Here is a 21,218-nt window from a genome sequence, read left to right as displayed (position 1 = left end):
CTGCTGACTCGACCCAGGCACCTTCCTATTTCTCCATCTCTCGCTCTACCCCAGTCTTATGTCCCCATCAGTCTCTCTGGAGCTCACTCTGGTACATACATGCATCTGTCCTCTCAACCTGTCTCTGGGCACATTCTTAAATGTCCAGTAGAGAACAGTGTGAACTCTCCCTGTTTCGCGAGGGGGCAGTCAGCCTCCAGAGCCGTGTTCAGCAGGCTGCCGGAATGGCCGAGCGGTGTAAGGCGCCACATTCAAGAGCAGTATCTTCCCCAGTCCCGTAATTAAATCCTGCTGCCGACATAAAGTAGTTGTCATACCTACTTTAATCATAACACCAGCAGGGATGAGACTTTAAATTCCTCTTTTTGAAAGGATGGGGGGGGACAGGACGGACCGGAGCGGACTCCGAGCTCGCTGTAAGCACGGGCGGCTCAGGCTAGGAAAGGGCGCAGGAAAGGCTCGGCCTAGGACAGCTCCCAGCGGCGCCTCCCAGGGCGGGAAGTGCTGCATTGTGTGGAGTCCTGTGGGAATCGTGAGGCAAACTGCAGGATGTGTGTGTGTGTAGTTTTAAGCCTCAGCAAAATATCTAAAAAAGGTGAGAGTTTATGTTAAACCCGAAAATGGAGAAGCCTTTATAAAGCATCACGCCCAACGTGGGGCTCGAACCCACGACCCTGAGATTAAGAGTCTCATGCTCTACCGACTGAGCTAGCCGGGCTGCTGTGCCTATGTCATTTCACACACCCTCTGTGTGCTCTTTGTGAGGAAGTAGTGTGTGGTTATCCCAGGAGGCCCCTTTGTTTCATTTTCTCTGCTGCTGACTCGACACAGGCACCTTTCTCTTTCTCCATCTCTCGCTCTACCCCAGTCTTATGTCCCCATCAGTCTCTCTGGAGCTCACTCTGGTACATACATGCATCTGTCCTCTCAACCTGTCTCTGGGCACATACTTAAATGTCCAGTAGAGAACAGTGTGAACTCTCCCTGTTTCGCGAGGGGGCAGTCAGCCTCCAGAGCCGTGTTCCGGAGGCTGCCGGAATGGCCGAGCGGTGTAAGGCGCCACATTCAAGAGCAGTATCTTCCCCAGTCCCGTAATTAAATCCCGCTGCCGACATAAAGTAGTTTTCATACCTACTTTAATCATAACACCAGCGGGGATGAGACCTTAAACTCCTCGTTTTGAAAGGATGGGGGGGGGGACAGGACGGACCGGAGCGGACTCCGAGCTCGCTGTAAGCACGGGCGGCTCAGGCTAGGAAAGGGCGCAGGAAAGGCTCGGCCTAGGACCGCTCCCAGCGGCGCCTCCCAGGGCGGGAAGTGCTGCGTTGTGTGGAGTCCTGTGGGAATCGTGAGGCAAACTGCAGGATGTGTGTGTGTGTGTAGTTTTAAGCCTCAGCGAAATATCTGAAAAAGGTGAGAGTTAATGTTAAACCCGAAAATGGAGAAGCCTTTAAAAAGCATCACGCCCAACGTGGGGCTCGAACCCACGACCCTGAGATTAAGAGTCTCATGCTCTACCGACTGAGCTAGCCGGGCTGCTGTGCCTGTCATTTCACACACCCTCTGTGTGTTCTTTGTAAGGAAGTAGTGTGTGGTTATCCCAGGAGGCCCCTTTGTTTCATTTTCTCTGCTGCTGACTCGACACAGGCACCTTTCTCTTTCTCCATCTCTCGCTCTACCCCAGTCTTATGTCCCCATCAGTCTCTCTGGAGCTCACTCTGGTACATACATGCATCTGTCCTCTCAACCTGTCTCTGGGCACATACTTAAATGTCCAGTAGAGAACAGTGTGAACTCTCCCTGTGTCGCGATGTGGCAGTCAGCCTCCAGAGCCGTGTTCTGCATGCTGCCGGAATGGCCGAGCGGTGTAAGGCGCCACATTCAAGAGCAGTATTTTCCCCAGTCCCGTGATCAAATCCCGCTGCTGACATAAAGTAGTTTTCATACCTATTTTAATCATAACACCAGCAGGGATGAGACTTTAAACTCCTCTTTTTGAAAGGATGGGGGGGGACAGGACGGACCGGAGCGGACTCCGAGCTCGCTGTAAGCACGGGCGGCTCAGGCTAGGAAAGGGGGCAGGAAAGGCTCGGCCGAGGACCGCTCCCAGCGGCGCCTCCCAGGGCGATAAGTGCTGCGTTGTGTGGAGTCCTGTGGGAATCGTGAGGCAAACTGCAGGATGTGTGTGTGTGTGTAGTTTTAAGCCTCAGCGAAATATCTGAAAAAGGTGAGAGTTAATGTTAAACCCGAAAATGGAGAAGCCTTTAAAAAGCATCACGCCCAACGTGGGGCTCGAACCCACGACCCTGAGATTAAGAGTCTCATGCTCTACCGACTGAGCTAGCCAGGCTGCTGTGGCTATATCATTTCACACACCCTCTGTGTGTTCTTTGTGAGGAAGTAGTGTGTGGTTATCCCAGGAGGCCCCTTTGTTTCAATTTCTCTGCTGCTGACCTGAAACAGGCACCTTTCTCTTTCTCCATCTCTCGCTCTACCCCAGTCTTATGTCCCCATCAGTCTTTCTGGAGCTCACTCTGGTACATACATGCATCTGTCCTTTCAACCTGTCTCTGGGCACATGCTTAAATGTCCAGTAGAGAAGAGTGTGAACTCTCCCTGTTTCGCGAGGTGGCAGTCAGCCTCCAGAGCCGTTTTCCGAAGTCTGCCGGAATGGCCGAGCGGTGTAAGGTGCCACATTCAAGAGCAGTATCTTCCCCAGTCCCGTGGTCAAATCCCGCTGCTGACTTAAAGTAGTTTTCATACCTACTTTAATCATAACACCAGCGGGGATGAGACCGTAAAACTCCTCTTTTTGAAAGGATGGGGGTGGACAGGACGGACCGGAGCGGACTCCGAGCTCGCTGTAAGCACGGGCGGCTCAGGCTAGGAAAGGGCGCAGGAAAGGCTCGGCCTAGGACAGCTCCCAGCGGCGCCTCCCAGGGCGGGAAGTGCTGCATTGTGTGGAGTCCTGTGGGAATCGTGAGGCAAACTGCAGGATGTGTGTGTGTGTAGTTTTAAGCCTCAGCAAAATATCTAAAAAAGGTGAGAGTTAATGTTAAACCCGAAAATGGAGAAGCCTTTATAAAGCATCACGCCCAACGTGGGGCTCGAACCCACGACCCTGAGATTAAGAGTCTCATGCTCTACCGACTGAGCTAGCCGGGCTGCTGTGCCTATGTCATTTCACACACCCTCTGTGTGCTCTTTGTGAGGAAGTAGTGTGTGGTTATCCCAGGAGGCCCCTTTGTTTCATTTTCTCTGCTGCTGACTCGACACAGGCACCTTTCTCTTTCTCCATCTCTCGCTCTACCCCAGTCTTATGTCCCCATCAGTCTCTCTGGAGCTCACTCTGGTACATACATGCATCTGTCCTCTCAACCTGTCTCTGGGCACATACTTAAATGTCCAGTAGAGAACAGTGTGAACTCTCCCTGTTTCGCGAGGGGGCAGTCAGCCTCCAGAGCCGTGTTCCGGAGGCTGCCGGAATGGCCGAGCGGTGTAAGGCGCCACATTCAAGAGCAGTATCTTCCCCAGTCCCGTAATTAAATCCCGCTGCCGACATAAAGTAGTTTTCATACCTACTTTAATCATAACACCAGCGGGGATGAGACCTTAAACTCCTCGTTTTGAAAGGATGGGGGGGGGGGACAGGACGGACCGGAGCGGACTCCGAGCTCGCTGTAAGCACGGGCAGCTCAGGCTAGGAAAGGGCGCAGGAAAGGCTCGGCCTAGGACCGCTCCCAGCGGCGCCTCCCAGGGCGGGAAGTGCTGCGTTGTGTGGAGTCCTGTGGGAATCGTGAGGCAAACTGCAGGATGTGTGTGTGTGTGTAGTTTTAAGCCTCAGCGAAATATCTGAAAAAGGTGAGAGTTAATGTTAAACCCGAAAATGGAGAAGCCTTTAAAAAGCATCACGCCCAACGTGGGGCTCGAACCCACGACCCTGAGATTAAGAGTCTCATGCTCTACCGACTGAGCTAGCCGGGGTGCTGTGCCTGTCATTTCACACACCCTCTGTGTGTTCTTTGTAAGGAAGTAGTGTGTGGTTATCCCAGGAGGCCCCTTTGTTTCATTTTCTCTGCTGCTGACTCGACACAGGCACCTTTCTCTTTCTCCATCTCTCGCTCTACCCCAGTCTTATGTCCCCATCAGTCTCTCTGGAGCTCACTCTGGTACATACATGCATCTGTCCTCTCAACCTGTCTCTGGGCACATACTTAAATGTCCAGTAGAGAACAGTGTGAACTCTCCCTGTGTCGCGAGGTGGCAGTCAGCCTCCAGAGCCGTGTTCTGCATGCTGCCGGAATGGCCGAGCGGTGTAAGGTGCCACATTCAAGAGCAGTATTTTCCCCAGTCCCGTGATCAAATCCCGCTGCCGACATAAAGTAGTTTTCATACCTATTTTAATCATAACACCAGCAGGGATGAGACTTTAAACTCCTCTTTTTGAAAGGATGGGGGGGGACAGGACGGACCGGAGCGGACTCCGAGCTCGCTGTAAGCACGGGCGGCTCAGGCTAGGAAAGGGGGCAGGAAAGGCTCGGCCGAGGACCGCTCCCAGCTGCGCCTCCCAGGGCGATAAGTGCTGCGTTGTGTGGAGTCCTGTGGGAATCGTGAGGCAAACAGCAGGATGTGTGTTTGTGTATTTTTAAGCCTCAGCGAAATATCTGAAAAAGGTGAGAGTTAATGTTAAACCCGAAAAGGGAGAAGCCTTTAAAAAGCATTACACCCAACGTGGGGCTCGAACCCACAACCCTGAGATTAAGAGTCTCATGCTCTACCGATTGAGCTAGCCAGGCTGCTGTGCCTATGTCATTTCACACACCCTCTGTGTGTTCTTTGTGAGGAAGTAGTGTGTGGTTATCCCAGGAGGCCCCTTTGTTTCATTTTCTCTGCTGCTGACTCGACCCAGGCACCTTCCTATTTCTCCATCTCTCGCTCTACCCCAGTCTTATGTCCCCATCAGTCTCTCTGGAGCTCACTCTGGTACATACATGCATCTGTCCTCTCAACCTGTCTCTGGGCACATTCTTAAATGTCCAGTAGAGAACAGTGTGAACTCTCCCTGTTTCGCGAGGGGGCAGTCAGCCTCCAGAGCCGTGTTCTGCTGGCTGCCGGAATGGCCGAGCGGTGTAAGGCGCCACATTCAAGAGCAGTATCTTCCCCAGTCCCGTAATTAAATCCTGCTGCCGACATAAAGTAGTTGTCATACCTACTTTAATCATAACACCAGCAGGGATGAGACTTTAAATTCCTCTTTTTGAAAGGATGGGGGGGGACAGGACGGACCGGAGCGGACTCCGAGCTGGCTGTAAGCACGGGCGGCTCAGGCTAGGAAAGGGCGCAGGAAAGGCTCGGCCTAGGACAGCTCCCAGCAGCGCCTCCCAGGGCGGGAAGTGCTGCATTGTGTGGAGTCCTGTGGGAATCGTGAGGCAAACGGCAGGATGTGTGTGTGTGTAGTTTTAAGCCTCAGCAAAATATCTAAAAAAGGTGAGAGTTAATGTTAAACCCGAAAATGGAGAAGCCTTTATAAAGCATCACGCCCAACGTGGGGCTCGAACCCACGACCCTGAAATTAAGAGTCTCATGCTCTACCGACTGAGCTAGCCGGGCTGCTGTGCCTATGTCATTTCACACACCCTCTGTGTGCTCTTTGTGAGGAAGTAGTGTGTGGTTATCCCAGGAGGCCCCTTTGTTTCATTTTCTCTGCTGCTGACTCGACACAGGCACCTTTCTCTTTCTCCATCTCTCGCTCTACCCCAGTCTTATGTCCCCATCAGTCTTTCTGGAGCTCAAGCTGGTACATACATGCATCTGTCCTTTCAACCTGTCTCTGGGCACATGCTTAAATGTCCAGTAGAGAAGAGTGTGAACTCTCCCTGTTTCGCAAGGTGGCAGTCAGCCTCCAGAGCCGTTTTCCGAAGTCTGCCGGAATGGCCGAGCGGTGTAAGGTGCCACATTCAAGAGCAGTATCTTCCCCAGTCCCGTGGTCAAATCCCGCTGCTGACATAAAGTAGTTTTCATACCTACTTTAATCATAACACCAGCGGGGATGAGACCGTAAAACTCCTCTTTTTGAAAGGATGGGGGTGGACAGGACGGACCGGAGCGGACTCCGAGCTCGCTGTAAGCACGGGCGGCTCAGGCTTGGAAAGGGTGCAGGAAAGGCTCGGCCTAGGACCGCTCCGAGCGGCGCATCCCAGGGCGGGAAGTGCTGCGTTGTGTGGAGTCCTGTGGGAATCGTGAGGCAAACTGCAGGATGTGTGTGTGTGTGTAGTTTTAAGCCTCAGCGAAATATCTGAAAAAGGTGAGAGTTAATGTTAAACCCGAAAATGGAGAAGCCTTTAAAAAGCATCACGCCCAACGTGGGGCTCGAACCCACGACCCTGAGATTAAGAGTCTCATGCTCTACCGACTGAGCTAGCCAGGCTGCTGTGGCTATATCATTTCACACACCCTCTGTGTGATCTTTGTGAGGAAGTAGTGTGTGGTTATCCCAGGAGGCCCCTTTGTTTCAATTTCTCTGCTGCTGACCTGACACAGGCACCTTTCTCTTTCTCCATCTCTCGCTCTACCCCAGTCTTATGTCCCCATCAGTCTTTCTGGAGCTCACTCTGGTACATACATGCATCTGTCCTTTCAACCTGTCTCTGGGCACATGCTTAAATGTCCAGTAGAGAAGAGTGTGAACTCTCCCTGTTTCGCGAGGTGGCAGTCAGCCTCCAGAGCCGTTTTCCGAAGTCTGCCGGAATGGCCGAGCGGTGTAAGGTGCCACATTCAAGAGCAGTATCTTCCCCAGTCCCGTGGTCAAATCCCGCTGCTGACATAAAGTAGTTTTCATACCTACTTTAATCATAACACCAGCGGGGATGAGACCGTAAAACTCCTCTTTTTGAAAGGATGGGGGTGGACAGGACGGACCGGAGCGGACTCCGAGCTCGCTGTAAGCACGGGCGGCTCAGGCTAGGAAAGGGCGCAGGAAAGGCTCGGCCTAGGACAGCTCCCAGCGGCGCCTCCCAGGGCGGGAAGTGCTGCATTGTGTGGAGTCCTGTGGGAATCGTGAGGCAAACTGCAGGATGTGTGTGTGTGTAGTTTTAAGCCTCAGCAAAATATCTAAAAAAGGTGAGAGTTAATGTTAAACCCGAAAATGGAGAAGCCTTTATAAAGCATCACGCCCAACGTGGGGCTCGAACCCACGACCCTGAGATTAAGAGTCTCATGCTCTACCGACTGAGCTAGCCGGGCTGCTGTGCCTATGTCATATCACACACCCTCTGTGTGCTCTTTGTGAGGAAGTAGTGTGTGGTTATCCCAGGAGGCCCCTTTGTTTCATTTTCTCTGCTGCTGACTCGACACAGGCACCTTTCTCTTTCTCCATCTCTCGCTCTACCCCAGTCTTATGTCCCCATCAGTCTCTCTGGAGCTCACTCTGGTACATACATGCATCTGTCCTCTCAACCTGTCTCTGGGCACATACTTAAATGTCCAGTAGAGAACAGTGTGAACTCTCCCTGTTTCGCGAGGGGGCAGTCAGCCTCCAGAGCCGTGTTCCGGAGGCTGCCGGAATGGCCGAGCGGTGTAAGGCGCCACATTCAAGAGCAGTATCTTACCCAGTCCCGTAATTAAATCCCGCTGCCGACATAAAGTAGTTTTCATACCTACTTTAATCATAACACCAGCGGGGATGAGACCTTAAACTCCTCGTTTTGAAAGGATGGGGGGGGGACAGGACGGACCGGAGCGGACTCCGAGCTCGCTGTAAGCACGGGCGGCTCAGGCTAGGAAAGGGCGCAGGAAAGGCTCGGCCTAGGACCGCTCCCAGCGGCGCCTCCCAGGGCGGGAAGTGCTGCGTTGTGTGGAGTCCTGTGGGAATCGTGAGGCAAACTGCAGGATGTGTGTGTGTGTGTGTAGTTTTAAGCCTCAGCGAAATATCTGAAAAAGGTGAGAGTTAATGTTAAACCCGAAAATGGAGAAGCCTTTAAAAAGGCATCACGCCCAACGTGGGGCTCGAACCCACGACCCTGAGATTAAGAGTCTCATGCTCTACCGACTGAGCTAGCCGGGCTGCTGTGCCTGTCATTTCACACACCCTCTGTGTGTTCTTTGTAAGGAAGTAGTGTGTGGTTATCCCAGGAGGCCCCTTTGTTTCATTTTCTCTGCTGCTGACTCGACACAGGCACCTTTCTCTTTCTCCATCTCTCGCTCTACCCCAGTCTTATGTCCCCATCAGTCTCTCTGGAGCTCACTCTGGTACATACATGCATCTGTCCTCTCAACCTGTCTCTGGGCACATACTTAAATGTCCAGTAGAGAACAGTGTGAACTCTCCCTGTGTCGCGAGGTGGCAGTCAGCCTCCAGAGCCGTGTTCTGCATGCTGCCGGAATGGCCGAGCGGTGTAAGGCGCCACATTCAAGAGCAGTATTTTCCCCAGTCCCGTGATCAGATCCCGCTGCCGACATAAAGTAGTTTTCATACCTATTTTAATCATAACACCAGCAGGGATGAGACTTTAAACTCCTCTTTTTGAAAGGATGGGGGGGGACAGGACGGACCGGAGCGGACTCCGAGCTCGCTGTAAGCACGGGCGGCTCAGGCTAGGAAAGGGGGCAGGAAAGGCTCGGCCGAGGACCGCTCCCAGCGGCGCCTCCCAGGGCGATAAGTGCTGCGTTGTGTGGAGTCCTGTGGGAATCGTGAGGCAAACAGCAGGATGTGTGTTTGTGTATTTTTAAGCCTCAGCGAAATATCTGAAAAAGGTGAGAGTTAATGTTAAACCCGAAAAGGGAGAAGCCTTTAAAAAGCATTACACCCAACGTGGGGCTCGAACCCACAACCCTGAGATTAAGAGTCTCATGCTCTACCGATTGAGCTAGCCAGGCTGCTGTGCCTATGTCATTTCACACACCCTCTGTGTGTTCTTTGTGAGGAAGTAGTGTGTGGTTATCCCAGGAGGCCCCTTTGTTTCATTTTCTCTGCTGCTGACTCGACCCAGGCACCTTCCTATTTCTCCATCTCTCGCTCTACCCCAGTCTTATGTCCCCATCAGTCTCTCTGGAGCTCACTCTGGTACATACATGCATCTCTCCTCTCAACCTGTCTCTGGGCACATTCTTAAATGTCCAGTAGAGAACAGTGTGAACTCTCCCTGTTTCGCGAGGGGGCAGTCAGCCTCCAGAGCCGTGTTCTGCAGGCTGCCGGAATGGCCGAGCGGTGTAAGGCGCCACATTCAAGAGCAGTATCTTCCCCAGTCCCGTAATTAAATCCTGCTGCCGACATAAAGTAGTTGTCATACCTACTTTAATCATAACACCAGCAGGGATGAGACTTTAAATTCCTCTTTTTGAAAGGATGGGGGGGGACAGGACGGACCGGAGCGGACTCCGAGCTCGCTGTAAGCACGGGCGGCTCAGGCTAGGAAAGGGCGCAGGAAAGGCTCGGCCTAGGACAGCTCCCAGCGGCGCCTCCCAGGGCGGGAAGTGCTGCATTGTGTGGAGTCCTGTGGGAATCGTGAGGCAAACTGCAGGATGTGTGTGTGTGTAGTTTTAAGCCTCAGCAAAATATCTAAAAAAGGTGAGAGTTAATGTTAAACCCGAAAATGGAGAAGCCTTTATAAAGCATCGCCCAACGTGGGGCTCGAACCCACGACCCTGAAATTAAGAGTCTCATGCTCTACCGACTGAGCTAGCCGGGCTGCTGTGCCTATGTCATTTCACACACCCTCTGTGTGCTCTTTGTGAGGAAGTAGTGTGTGGTTATCCCAGGAGGCCCCTTTGTTTCATTTTCTCTGCTGCTGACTCGACACAGGCACCTTTCTCTTTCTCCATCTCTCGCTCTACCCCAGTCTTATGTCCCCATCAGTCTTTCTGGAGCTCAAGCTGGTACATACATGCATCTGTCCTTTCAACCTGTCTCTGGGCACATGCTTAAATGTCCAGTAGAGAAGAGTGTGAACTCTCCCTGTTTCGCGAGGTGGCAGTCAGCCTCCAGAGCCGTTTTCCGAAGTCTGCCGGAATGGCCGAGCGGTGTAAGGTGCCACATTCAAGAGCAGTATCTTCCCCAGTCCCGTGGTCAAATCCCGCTGCTGACATAAAGTAGTTTTCATACCTACTTTAATCATAACACCAGCGGGGATGAGACCGTAAAACTCCTCTTTTTGAAAGGATGGGGGTGGACAGGACGGACCGGAGCGGACTCCGAGCTCGCTGTAAGCACGGGCGGCTCAGGCTAGGAAAGGGCGCAGGAAAGGCTGTAAGCACGGGCGGATGGGGGGGTACAGGACGGACCGGAGCGGACTCCGAGCTCGCTGTAAGCACGGGCGGCTCAGGCTAGGAAAGGGGGCAGGAAAGCTCGGCCGAGGAACGCTCCCAGCGGCGCCTCCCAGGGCGATAAGTGCTGCGTTGTGTGGAGTCCTGTGGGAATCGTGAGGCAAACAGCAGGATGTGTGTTTGTGTATTTTTAAGCCTCAGCGAAATATCTGAAAAAGGTGAGAGTTAATGTTAAACCCGAAAAGGGAGAAGCCTTTAAAAAGCATTACACCCAACGTGGGGCTCGAACCCACAACCCTGAGATTAAGAGTCTCATGCTCTACCGATTGAGCTAGCCAGGCTGCTGTGCCTATGTCATTTCACACACCCTCTGTGTGCTCTTTGTGAGGAAGTAGTGTGTGGTTATCCCAGGAGGCCCCTTTGTTTCATTTTCTCTGCTGCTGACTCGACACAGGCACCTTTCTCTTTCTCCATCTCTCGCCCTACCCCAGTCTTATGTCCCCATCAGTCTCTCTGGAGCTCACTCTGGTACATACATGCATCTGTCCTCTCAACCTGTCTCTGGGCACATACTTAAATGTCCAGTAGAGAACAGTGTGAACTCTCCCTGTTTCGCGAGGGGGCAGTCAGCCTCCAGAGCCGTGTTCCGGAGGCTGCCGGAATGGCCGAGCGGTGTAAGGCGCCACATTCAAGAGCAGTATCTTCCCCAGTCCCGTAATTAAATCCCGCTGCCGACATAAAGTAGTTTTCATACCTACTTTAATCATAACACCAGCGGGGATGAGACCTTAAACTCCTCGTTTTGAAAGGATGGGGGGGGGACAGGACGGACCGGAGCGGACTCCGAGCTCGCTGTAAGCACGGGCGGCTCAGGCTAGGAAAGGGCGCAGGAAAGGCTCGGCCTAGGACCGCTCCCAGCGGCGCCTCCCAGGGCGGGAAGTGCTGCGTTGTGTGGAGTCCTGTGGGAATCGTGAGGCAAACTGCAGGATGTGTGTGTGTGTGTAGTTTTAAGCCTCAGCGAAATATCTGAAAAAGGTGAGAGTTAATGTTAAACCCGAAAATGGAGAAGCCTTTAAAAAGCATCACGCCCAACGTGGGGCTCGAACCCACGACCCTGAGATTAAGAGTCTCATGCTCTACCGACTGAGCTAGCCGGGCTGCTGTGCCTGTCATTTCACACACCCTCTGTGAGTTCTTTGTAAGGAAGTAGTGTGTGGTTATCCCAGGAGGCCCCTTTGTTTCATTTTCTCTGCTGCTGACTCGACACAGGCACCTTTCTCTTTCTCCATCTCTCGCTCTACCCCAGTCTTATGTCCCCATCAGTCTCTCTGGAGCTCACTCTGGTACATACATGCATCTGTCCTCTCAACCTGTCTCTGGGCACATACTTAAATGTCCAGTAGAGAACAGTGTGAACTCTCCCTGTGTCGCGAGGTGGCAGTCAGCCTCCAGAGCCGTGTTCTGCATGCTGCCGGAATGGCCGAGCGGTGTAAGGCGCCACATTCAAGAGCAGTATTTTCCCCAGTCCCGTGATCAAATCCCGCTGCCGACATAAAGTAGTTTTCATACCTATTTTAATCATAACACCAGCAGGGATGAGACTTTAAACTCCTCTTTTTGAAAGGATGGGGGGGGACAGGACGGACCGGAGCGGACTCCGAGCTCGCTGTAAGCACGGACGGCTCAGGCTAGGAAAGGGGGCAGGAAAGGCTCGGCCGAGGACCGCTCCCAGCGGCGCCTCCCAGGGCGATAAGTGCTGCGTTGTGTGGAGTCCTGTGGGAATCGTGAGGCAAACAGCAGGATGTGTGTTTGTGTATTTTTAAGCCTCAGCGAAATATCTGAAAAAGGTGAGAGTTAATGTTAAACCCGAAAAGGGAGAAGCCTTTAAAAAGCATTACACCCAACGTGGGGCTCGAACCCACAACCCTGAGATTAAGAGTCTCATGCTCTACCGATTGAGCTAGCCAGGCTGCTGTGCCTATGTCATTTCACACACCCTCTGTGTGTTCTTTGTGAGGAAGTAGTGTGTGGTTATCCCAGGAGGCCCCTTTGTTTCATTTTCTCTGCTGCTGACTCGACCCAGGCACCTTCCTATTTCTCCATCTCTCGCTCTACCCCAGTCTTATGTCCCCATCAGTCTCTCTGGAGCTCACTCTGGTACATACATGCATCTGTCCTCTCAACCTGTCTCTGGGCACATTCTTAAATGTCCAGTAGAGAACAGTGTGAACTCTCCCTGTTTCGCGAGGGGGCAGTCAGCCTCCAGAGCCGTGTTCTGCAGGCTGCCGGAATGGCCGAGCGGTGTAAGGCGCCACATTCAAGAGCAGTATCTTCCCCAGTCCCGTAATTAAATCCTGCTGCCGACATAAAGTAGTTGTCATACCTACTTTAATCATAACACCAGCAGGGATGAGACTTTAAATTCCTCTTTTTGAAAGGATGGGGGGGGACAGGACGGACCGGAGCGGACTCCGAGCTCGCTGTAAGCACGGGCGGCTCAGGCTAGGAAAGGGCGCAGGAAAGGCTCGGCCTAGGACAGCTCCCAGCGGCGCCTCCCAGGGCGGGAAGTGCTGCATTGTGTGGAGTCCTGTGGGAATCGTGAGGCAAACTGCAGGATGTGTGTGTGTGTAGTTTTAAGCCTCAGCAAAATATCTAAAAAAGGTGAGAGTTAATGTTAAACCCGAAAATGGAGAAGCCTTTATAAAGCATCATGCCCAACGTGGGGCTCAAACCCACGACCCTGAAATTAAGAGTCTCATGCTCTACCGACTGAGCTAGCCAGGCTGCTGTACCTATGTCATTTCACACACCCTCTGTGTGCTCTTTGTGAGGAAGTAGTGTGTGGTTATCCCAGGAGGCCACTTTGTTTCATTTTCTCTGCTGCTGACTCGACACAGGCACCTTTCTCTTTCTCCATCTCTCGCTCTACCCCAGTCTTATGTCCCCATCAGTCTTTCTGGAGCTCAAGCTGGTACATACATGCATCTGTCCTTTCAACCTGTCTCTGGGCACATGCTTAAATGTCCAGTAGAGAAGAGTGTGAACTCTCCCTGTTTCGCGAGGTGGCAGTCAGCCTCCAGAGCCGTTTTCCGAAGTCTGCCGGAATGGCCGAGCGGTGTAAGGTGCCACTTTCAAGAGCAGTATCTTCCCCAGTCCCGTGGACAAATCCCGCTGCTGACATAAAGTAGTTTTCATACCTACTTTAATCATAACACCAGCGGGGATGAGACCGTAAAACTCCTCTTTTTGAAAGGATGGGGGTGGACAGGACGGACCGGAGCGGACTCCGAGCTCGCTGTAAGCACGGGCGGCTCAGGCTTGGAAAGGGCGCAGGAAAGGCTCGGCCTAGGACCGCTCCGAGCGGCGCATCCCAGGGCGGGAAGTGCTGCGTTGTGTGGAGTCCTGTGGGAATCGTGAGGCAAACTGCAGGATGTGTGTGTGTGTGCAGTTTTAAGCCTCAGCGAAATATCTGAAAAAGGTGAGAGTTAATGTTGAACCCGAAAATGGAGAAGCCTTTAAAAAGCATCACGCCCAACGTGGGGCTCGAACCCACGACCCTGAGATTAAGAGTCTCATGCTCTACCGACTGAGCTACCCAGGCTGCTGTGGCTATATCATTTCACACACCCTCTGTGTTTTCTTTGTGAGGAAGTAGTGTGTGGTTATCCCAGGAGGCCCCTTTGTTTCAATTTCTCTGCTGCTGACCTGACACAGGCACCTTTCTCTTTCTCCATCTCTCGCTCTACCCCAGTCTTATGTCCCCATCAGTCTTTCTGGAGCTCACTCTGGTACATACATGCATCTGTCCTTTCAACCTGTCTCTGGGCACATGCTTAAATGTCCAGTAGAGAAGAGTGTGAACTCTCCCTGTTTCGCGAGGTGGCAGTCAGCCTCCAGAGCCGTTTTCCGAAGTCTGCCGGAATGGCCGAGCGGTGTAAGGTGCCACATTCAAGAGCAGTATCTTCCCCAGTCCTGTGGTCAAATCCCGCTGCTGACATAAAGTAGTTTTCATACCTACTTTAATCATAACACCAGCGGGGATGAGACCGTAAAACTCCTCTTTTTGAAAGGATGGGGGTGGACAGGACGGACCGGAGCGGACTCCGAGCTCGCTGTAAGCACGGGCGGCTCAGGCTAGGAAAGGGCGCAGGAAAGGCTCGGCCTAGGACAGCTCCCAGGGCGGGAAGTGCTGCATTGTGTGGAGTCCTGTGGGAATCGTGAGGCAAACTGCAGGATGTGTGTGTGTGTAGTTTTAAGCCTCAGCAAAATATCTAAAAAAGGTGAGAGTTAATGTTAAACCCGAAAATGGAGAAGCCTTTATAAAGCATCACGCCCAACGTGGGGCTCGAACCCACGACCCTGAGATTAAGAGTCTCATGCTCTACCGACTGAGCTAGCCGGGCTGCTGTGCCTATGTCATTTCACACACCCTCTGTGTGCTCTTTGTGAGGAAGTAGTGTGTGGTTATCCCAGGAGGCCCCTTTGTTTCATTTTCTCTGCTGCTGACTCGACACAGGCACCTTTCTCTTTCTCCATCTCTCGCTCTACCCCAGTCTTATGTCCCCATCAGTCTCTCTGGAGCTCACTCTGGTACATACATGCATCTGTCCTCTCAGCCTGTCTCTGGGCACATACTTAAATGTCCAGTAGAGAACAGTGTGAACTCTCCCTGTTTCGCGAGGGGGCAGTCAGCCTCCAGAGCCGTGTTCCGGAGGCTGCCGGAATGGCCGAGCGGTGTAAGGCGCCACATTCAAGAGCAGTATCTTCCCCAGTCCCGTGATCAAATCCCGCTGCCGACATAAAGTAGTTTTCATACCTATTTTAATCATAACACCAGCAGGGATGAGACTTTAAACTCCTCTTTTTGAAAGGATGGGGGGGGACAGGACGGACCGGAGCGGACTCCGAGCTCGCTGTAAGCACGGGCGGCTCAGGCTAGGAAAGGGCGCAGGAAAGGCTCGGCCTAGGACCGCTCCCAGCGGCGCCTCCCAGGGCGGGAAGTGCTGCGTTGTGTGGAGTCCTGTGGGAATCGTGAGGCAAACTGCAGGATGTGTGTGTGTGTGTAGTTTTAAGCCTCAGCGAAATATCTGAAAAAGGTGAGAGTTAATGTTAAACCCGAAAATGGAGAAGCCTTTAAAAAGCATCACGCCCAACATGGGGCTCGAACCCACGACCCTGAGATTAAGAGTCTCATGCTCTACCGACTGAGCTAGCCGGGCTGCTGTGCCTGTCATTTCACACACCCTCTGTGTGTTCTTTGTAAGGAAGTAGTGTGTGGTTATCCCAGGAGGCCCCTTTGTTTCATTTTCTCTGCTGCTGACTCGACACAGGCACCTTTCTCTTTCTCCATCTCTCGCTCTACCCCAGTCTTATGTCCCCATCAGTCTCTCTGGAGCTCACTCTGGTACATACATGCATCTGTCCTCTCAACCTGTCTCTGGGCACATACTTAAATGTCCAGTAGAGAACAGTGTGAACTCTCCCTGTGTCGCGAGGTGGCAGTCAGCCTCCAGAGCCGTGTTCTGCATGCTGCCGGAATGGCCGAGCGGTGTAAGGCGCCACATTCAAGAGCAGTATTTTCCCCAGTCCCGTGATCAAATCCCGCTGCCGACATAAAGTAGTTTTCATACCTATTTTAATCATAACACCAGCAGGGATGAGACTTTAAACTCCTCTTTTTGAAAGGATGGGGGGGGACAGGACGGACCGGAGCGGACTCCGAGCTCGCTGTAAGCACGGGCGGCTCAGGCTAGGAAAGGGGGCAGGAAAGGCTCGGCCGAGGACCGCTCCCAGCGGCGCCTCCCAGGGCGATAAGTGCTGCGTTGTGTGGAGTCCTGTGGGAATCGTGAGGCAAACAGCAGGATGTGTGTTTGTGTATTTTTAAGCCTCAGCGAAATATCTGAAAAAGGTGAGAGTTAATGTTAAACCCGAAAAGGGAGAAGCCTTTAAAAAGCATTACACCCAACGTGGGGCTCGAACCCACAACCCTGAGATTAAGAGTCTCATGCTCTACAGATTGAGCTAGCCAGGCTGCTGTGCCTATGTCATTTCACACACCCTCTGTGTGTTCTTTGTGAGGAAGTAGTGTGTGGTTATCCCAGGAGGCCCCTTTGTTTCATTTTCTCTGCTGCTGACTCGACCCAGGCACCTTCCTATTTCTCCATCTCTCGCTCTACCCCAGTCTTATGTCCCCATCAGTCTCTCTGGAGCTCACTCTGGTACATACATGCATCTGTCCTCTCAACCTGTCTCTGGGCACATTCTTAAATGTCCAGTAGAGAACAGTGTGAACTCTCCCTGTTTCGCGAGGGGGCAGTCAGCCTCCAGAGCCGTGTTCTGCAGGCTGCCGGAATGGCCGAGCGGTGTAAGGCGCCACATTCAAGAGCAGTATCTTCCCCAGTCCCGTAATTAAATCCTGCTGCCGACATAAAGTAGTTGTCATACCTACTTTAATCATAACACCAGCAGGGATGAGACTTTAAATTCCTCTTTTTGAAAGGATGGGGGGGGACAGGACGGACCGGAGCGGACTCCGAGCTCGCTGTAAGCACGGGCGGCTCAGGCTAGGAAAGGGCGCAGGAAAGGCTCGGCCTAGGACAGCTCCCAGCGGCGCCTCCCAGGGTGGGAAGTGCTGCATTGTGTGGAGTCCTGTGGGAATCGTGAGGCAAACTGCAGGATGTGTGTGTGTGTAGTTTTAAGCCTCAGCAAAATATCTAAAAAAGGTGAGAGTTAATGTTAAACCCGAAAATGGAGAAGCCTTTATAAAGCATCACGCCCAACGTGGGGCTCGAACCCACGACCCTGAAATTAAGAGTCTCATGCTCTACCGACTGAGCTAGCCGGGCTGCTGTGCCTATGTCATTTCACACACCCTCTGTGTGCTCTTTGTGAGGAAGTAGTGTGTGGTTATCCCAGGAGGCCCCTTTGTTTCATTTTCTCTGCTGCTGACTCGACACAGGCACCTTTCTCTTTCTCCATCTCTCGCTCTACCCCAGTCTTATGTCCCCATCAGTCTTTCTGGAGCTCAAGCTGGTACATACATGCATCTGTCCTTTCAACCTGTCTCTGGGCACATGCTTAAATGTCCAGTAGAGAAGAGTGTGAACTCTCCCTGTTTCGCGAGGTGGCAGTCAGCCTCCAGAGCCGTTTTCCGAAGTCTGCCGGAATGGCCGAGCGGTGTAAGGTGCCACATTCAAGAGCAGTATCTTCCCCAGTCCCGTGGTCAAATCCCGCTGCTGACATAAAGTAGTTTTCATACCTACTTTAATCATAACACCAGCGGGGATGAGACCGTAAAACTCCTCTTTTTGAAAGGATGGGGGTGGACAGGACGGACCGGAGCAGACACCGAGCTCGCTGTAAGCACGGGCGGCTCAGGCTAGGAAAGGGCGCAGGAAAGGCTCGGCCTAGGACAGCTCCCAGCGGCGCCTCCCAGGGCGGGAAGTGCTGCATTGTGTGGAGTCCTGTGGGAATCGTGAGGCAAACTGCAGGATGTGTGTGTGTGTAGTTTTAAGCCTCAGCAAAATATCTAAAAAAGGTGAGAGTTAATGTTAAACCCGAAAATGGAGAAGCCTTTATAAAGCATCACGCCCAACGTGGGGCTCGAACCCACGACCCTGAGATTAAGAGTCTCATGCTCTACCGACTGAGCTAGCCGGGCTGCTGTGCCTATGTCATTTCACACACCCTCTGTGTGCTCTTTGTGAGGAAGTAGTGTGTGGTTATCCCAGGAGGCCCCTTTGTTTCATTTTCTCTGCTGCTGACTCGACACAGGCACCTTTCTCTTTCTCCATCTCTCGCTCTACCCCAGTCTTATGTCCCCATCAGTCTCTCTGGAGCTCACTCTGGTACATACATGCATCTGTCCTCTCAACCTGTCTCTGGGCACATACTTAAATGTCCAGTAGAGAACAGTGTGAACTCTCCCTGTTTCGCGAGGGGGCAGTCAGCCTCCAGAGCCGTGTTCCGGAGGCTGCCGGAATGTCCGAGCGGTGTAAGGCGCCACATTCAAGAGCAGTATCTTCCCCAGTCCCGTAATTAAATCCCGCTGCCGACATAAAGTAGTTTTCATACCTACTTTAATCATAACACCAGCGGGGATGAGACCTTAAACTCCTCGTTTTGAAAGGATGGGGGGGGGACAGGACGGACCGGAGCGGACTCCGAGCTCGCTGTAAGCACGGGCGGCTCAGGCTAGGAAAGGGCGCAGGAAAGGCTCGGCCTAGGACCGCTTCCAGCGGCGCCTCCCAGGGCGGGAAGTGCTGCGTTGTGTGGAGTCCTGTGGGAATCGTGAGGCAAACTGCAGGATGTGTGTGTGTGTGTAGTTTTAAGCCTCAGCGAAATATCTGAAAAAGGTGAGAGTTAATGTTAAACCCGAAAATGGAGAAGCCTTTATAAAGCATCACGCCCAACGTGGGGCTCGAACCCACGACCCTGAGATTAAGAGTCTCATGCTCTACCGACTGAGCTAGCCGGGCTGCTGTGCCTATGTCATTTCACACACCCTCTGTGTGCTCTTTGTGAGGAAGTAGTGTGTGGTTATCCCAGGAGGCCCCTTTGTTTCATTTTCTCTGCTGCTGACTCGACACAGGCACCTTTCTCTTTCTCCATCTCTCGCTCTACCCCAGTCTTATGTGCCCATCAGTCTCTCTGGAGCTCACTCTGGTACATACATGCATCTGTCCTCTCAACCTGTCTCTGGGCACATACTTAAATGTCCAGTAGAGAACAGTGTGAACTCTCCCTGTTTCGCGAGGGGGCAGTCAGCCTCCAGAGCCGTGTTCCGGAGGCTGCCGGAATGTCCGAGCGGTGTAAGGCGCCACATTCAAGAGCAGTATCTTCCCCAGTCCCGTAATTAAATCCCGCTGCCGACATAAAGTAGTTTTCATACCTACTTTAATCATAACACCAGCGGGGATGAGACCTTAAACTCCTCGTTTTGAAAGGATGGGGGGGGGACAGGACGGACCGGAGCGGACTCCGAGCTCGCTGTAAGCACGGGCGGCTCAGGCTAGGAAAGGGCGCAGGAAAGGCTCGGCCTAGGACCGCTTCCAGCGGCGCCTCCCAGGGCGGGAAGTGCTGCGTTGTGTGGAGTCCTGTGGGAATCGTGAGGCAAACTGCAGGATGTGTGTGTGTGTGTAGTTTTAAGCCTCAGCGAAATATCTGAAAAAGGTGAGAGTTAATGTTAAACCCACGACCCTGAAATTAAGAGTCTCATGCTCTACCGACTGAGCTAGCCGGGCTGCTGTGCCTATGTCATTTCACACACCCTCTGTGTGCTCTTTGTGAGGAAGTAGTGTGTGGTTATCCCAGGAGGCCCCTTTGTTTCATTTTCTCTGCTGCTGACTCGACACAGGCACCTTTCTCTTTCTCCATCTCTCGCTCTACCCCAGTCTTATGTCCCCATCAGTCTCTCTGGAGCTCACTCTGGTACATACATGCATCTGTCCTCTCAACCTGTCTCTGGGCACATACTTAAATGTCCAGTAGAGAACAGTGTGAACTCTCCCTGTTTCGCGAGGGGGCAGTCAGCCTCCAGAGCCGTGTTCCGGAGGCTGCCGGAATGGCCGAGCGGTGTAAGGTGCCACATTCAAGAGCAGTATCTTCCCCAGTCCCGTGGTCAAATCCCGCTGCTGACATAAAGTAGTTTTCATACCTATTTTAATCATAACACCAGCGGGGATGAGACCGTAAAACTCCTCTTTTTGAAAGGATGGGGGTGGACAGGACGGACCGGAGCGGACTCCGAGCTCGCTGTAAGCACGGGCGGCTCAGGCTTGGAAAGGGCGCAGGAAAGGCTCGGCCTAGGACCGCTCCGAGCGGCGCATCCCAGGGCGGGAAGTGCTGCGTTGTGTGGAGTCCTGTGGGAATCGTGAGGCAAACTGCAGGATGTGTGTGTGTGTGTAGTTTTAAGCCTCAGCGAAATATCTGAAAAAGGTGAGAGTTAATGTTAAACCCACGACCCTGAAATTAAGAGTCTCATGCTCTACCGACTGAGCTAGCCGGGCTGCTGTGCCTATGTCATTTCACACACCCTCTGTGTGCTCTTTGTGAGGAAGTAGTGTGTGGTTATCCCAGGAGGCCCCTTTGTTTCATTTTCTCTGCTGCTGACTCGACACAGGCACCTTTCTCTTTCTCCATCTCTCGCTCTACCCCAGTCTTATGTCCCCATCAGTCTCTCTGGAGCTCACTCTGGTACATACATGCATCTGTCCTCTCAACCTGTCTCTGGGCACATACTTAAATGTCCAGTAGAGAACAGTGTGAACTCTCCCTGTTTCGCGAGGGGGCAGTCAGCCTCCAGAGCCGTGTTCCGGAGGCTGCCGGAATGGCCGAGCGGTGTAAGGTGCCACATTCAAGAGCAGTATCTTCCCCAGTCCCGTGGTCAAATCCCGCTGCTGACATAAAGTAGTTTTCATACCTACTTTAATCATAACACCAGCGGGGATGAGACCGTAAAACTCCTCTTTTTGAAAGGATGGGGGTGGACAGGACGGACCGGAGCGGACTCCGAGCTCGCTGTAAGCACGGGCGGCTCAGGCTTGGAAAGGGCGCAGGAAAGGCTCGGCCTAGGACCGCTCCGAGCGGCGCATCCCAGGGCGGGAAGTGCTGCGTTGTGTGGAGTCCTGTGGGAATCGTGAGGCAAACTGCAGGATGTGTGTGTGTGTGTAGTTTTAAGCCTCAGCGAAATATCTGAAAAAGGTGAGAGTTAATGTTAAACCCGAAAATGGAGAAGCCTTTAAAAAGCATCACGCCCAACGTGGGGCTCGAACCCACGACCCTGAGATTAAGAGTCTCATGCTCTACCGACTGAGCTAGCCAGGCTGCTGTGGCTATATCATTTCACACACCCTCTGTGTGTTCTTTGTGAGGAAGTAGTGTGTGGTTATCCCAGGAGGCCCCTTTGTTTCAATTTCTCTGCTGCTGACCTGACACAGGCACCTTTCTCTTTCTCCATC

The 21,218-nt window shown here is 52.8% G+C and overlaps 17 non-coding genes across 17 annotated transcripts; all 17 read right to left on the bottom strand.

The window, feature by feature from the left end:
- Positions 1–645: 645 nt before the first annotated feature.
- Positions 646–718, bottom strand: TRNAK-CUU (transfer RNA lysine (anticodon CUU)). The gene has a single exon. It is a non-coding gene; the product is annotated as a tRNA-Lys (tRNA).
- Positions 719–1,463: 745 nt separating this feature from the next.
- TRNAK-CUU (transfer RNA lysine (anticodon CUU)) lies at positions 1,464–1,536 on the bottom strand. The gene has a single exon. It is a non-coding gene; the product is annotated as a tRNA-Lys (tRNA).
- A 741-nt stretch (positions 1,537–2,277) lies between these two features.
- On the bottom strand, positions 2,278–2,350 carry TRNAK-CUU (transfer RNA lysine (anticodon CUU)). The gene has a single exon. It is a non-coding gene; the product is annotated as a tRNA-Lys (tRNA).
- Positions 2,351–3,092: 742 nt separating this feature from the next.
- On the bottom strand, positions 3,093–3,165 carry TRNAK-CUU (transfer RNA lysine (anticodon CUU)). Its single transcript has one exon. It is a non-coding gene; the product is annotated as a tRNA-Lys (tRNA).
- Positions 3,166–5,537: 2,372 nt separating this feature from the next.
- Positions 5,538–5,610, bottom strand: TRNAK-CUU (transfer RNA lysine (anticodon CUU)). The gene has a single exon. It is a non-coding gene; the product is annotated as a tRNA-Lys (tRNA).
- Positions 5,611–6,354: 744 nt separating this feature from the next.
- Positions 6,355–6,427, bottom strand: TRNAK-CUU (transfer RNA lysine (anticodon CUU)). The gene has a single exon. It is a non-coding gene; the product is annotated as a tRNA-Lys (tRNA).
- A 742-nt stretch (positions 6,428–7,169) lies between these two features.
- TRNAK-CUU (transfer RNA lysine (anticodon CUU)) lies at positions 7,170–7,242 on the bottom strand. The gene has a single exon. It is a non-coding gene; the product is annotated as a tRNA-Lys (tRNA).
- Positions 7,243–7,989: 747 nt separating this feature from the next.
- On the bottom strand, positions 7,990–8,062 carry TRNAK-CUU (transfer RNA lysine (anticodon CUU)). Its single transcript has one exon. It is a non-coding gene; the product is annotated as a tRNA-Lys (tRNA).
- Positions 8,063–9,613: 1,551 nt separating this feature from the next.
- Positions 9,614–9,686, bottom strand: TRNAK-CUU (transfer RNA lysine (anticodon CUU)). Its single transcript has one exon. It is a non-coding gene; the product is annotated as a tRNA-Lys (tRNA).
- Positions 9,687–11,345: 1,659 nt separating this feature from the next.
- TRNAK-CUU (transfer RNA lysine (anticodon CUU)) lies at positions 11,346–11,418 on the bottom strand. Its single transcript has one exon. It is a non-coding gene; the product is annotated as a tRNA-Lys (tRNA).
- Positions 11,419–13,788: 2,370 nt separating this feature from the next.
- On the bottom strand, positions 13,789–13,861 carry TRNAK-CUU (transfer RNA lysine (anticodon CUU)). Its single transcript has one exon. It is a non-coding gene; the product is annotated as a tRNA-Lys (tRNA).
- A 729-nt stretch (positions 13,862–14,590) lies between these two features.
- TRNAK-CUU (transfer RNA lysine (anticodon CUU)) lies at positions 14,591–14,663 on the bottom strand. Its single transcript has one exon. It is a non-coding gene; the product is annotated as a tRNA-Lys (tRNA).
- Positions 14,664–15,406: 743 nt separating this feature from the next.
- TRNAK-CUU (transfer RNA lysine (anticodon CUU)) lies at positions 15,407–15,479 on the bottom strand. The gene has a single exon. It is a non-coding gene; the product is annotated as a tRNA-Lys (tRNA).
- A 1,553-nt stretch (positions 15,480–17,032) lies between these two features.
- Positions 17,033–17,105, bottom strand: TRNAK-CUU (transfer RNA lysine (anticodon CUU)). Its single transcript has one exon. It is a non-coding gene; the product is annotated as a tRNA-Lys (tRNA).
- A 742-nt stretch (positions 17,106–17,847) lies between these two features.
- Positions 17,848–17,920, bottom strand: TRNAK-CUU (transfer RNA lysine (anticodon CUU)). The gene has a single exon. It is a non-coding gene; the product is annotated as a tRNA-Lys (tRNA).
- Positions 17,921–18,664: 744 nt separating this feature from the next.
- Positions 18,665–18,737, bottom strand: TRNAK-CUU (transfer RNA lysine (anticodon CUU)). Its single transcript has one exon. It is a non-coding gene; the product is annotated as a tRNA-Lys (tRNA).
- Positions 18,738–21,011: 2,274 nt separating this feature from the next.
- TRNAK-CUU (transfer RNA lysine (anticodon CUU)) lies at positions 21,012–21,084 on the bottom strand. The gene has a single exon. It is a non-coding gene; the product is annotated as a tRNA-Lys (tRNA).
- Positions 21,085–21,218: the final 134 nt, after the last annotated feature.

The sequence above is a fragment of the Pleurodeles waltl genome, chromosome 6 (assembly GCF_031143425.1).
Source record: "Pleurodeles waltl isolate 20211129_DDA chromosome 6, aPleWal1.hap1.20221129, whole genome shotgun sequence".
NCBI classification, from domain to species: Eukaryota; Metazoa; Chordata; class Amphibia; order Caudata; family Salamandridae; genus Pleurodeles; species Pleurodeles waltl.
This window is presented reverse-complemented; position numbering and strand designations above follow the sequence as displayed.